General features: G+C 71.5%; 1 protein-coding gene across 5 annotated transcripts in view; it reads left to right on the top strand.

Moving 5' to 3' along the window:
- Positions 1 to 383, top strand: part of IGF2 (insulin like growth factor 2) — a 13,586-nt gene that overhangs the window by 7,388 nt on the left and 5,815 nt on the right. For 2 of the 5 annotated variants that reach the window (XM_024749251.1, XM_024749247.1), the window contains exon 1: positions 132 to 337. The exons of the other annotated variants lie outside the window; for them this stretch is intronic. The gene's annotated coding sequence lies outside the window, so the exon portion shown is untranslated. Of the gene's footprint in view, positions 1 to 131; positions 338 to 383 lie in introns of those variants that run through there. 5 annotated transcript variants of the gene reach the window in all.

Genomic DNA, 383 nt, shown 5'->3' with positions numbered 1-383 from the left:
GCGCGGGGACCTGGCCGTCGCTAGGGCGTGTGACGCCGCCCACCCTGGTCGCCCCGCGTCCCCCGTGCACTCATGCGGGGACCTTGGCACCCCGGAACCTAAGACGGGGCCCCCAAACACTTTAGATCCCGCAGACAGCCCGTCCTCCCCAAACAATCAGACGAGTTTCCCACCCCCCCAAAAAAGCCATCCCCCCGTTCTGCCCCGTCGCGCATTCGGCCCCCGCGACTCGGCCAGAGCGGCGCTGGCAGAGGAGTGCCCGGCAGGAGGGCCAACGCCCGCTGTTCGGTTTGCAATACGCAGCAGGGAGGTGGGCGGCCCCTGCGCCGGCTTCCAGGTAAGCTGCGTGCGGGCCGGGCCGGGCCGGGGCGGACAGGGTGGGG

This window comes from Neophocaena asiaeorientalis, unplaced genomic scaffold (assembly GCF_003031525.2).
Source record: "Neophocaena asiaeorientalis asiaeorientalis breed wild unplaced genomic scaffold, Neophocaena_asiaeorientalis_V1.1 scaffold43, whole genome shotgun sequence".
Lineage (NCBI taxonomy): Eukaryota > Metazoa > Chordata > Mammalia > Artiodactyla > Phocoenidae > Neophocaena > Neophocaena asiaeorientalis.
The sequence above is the reverse complement of the archived record's forward strand: the minus strand, read 5'-3'. Positions and strand labels throughout refer to the sequence as shown.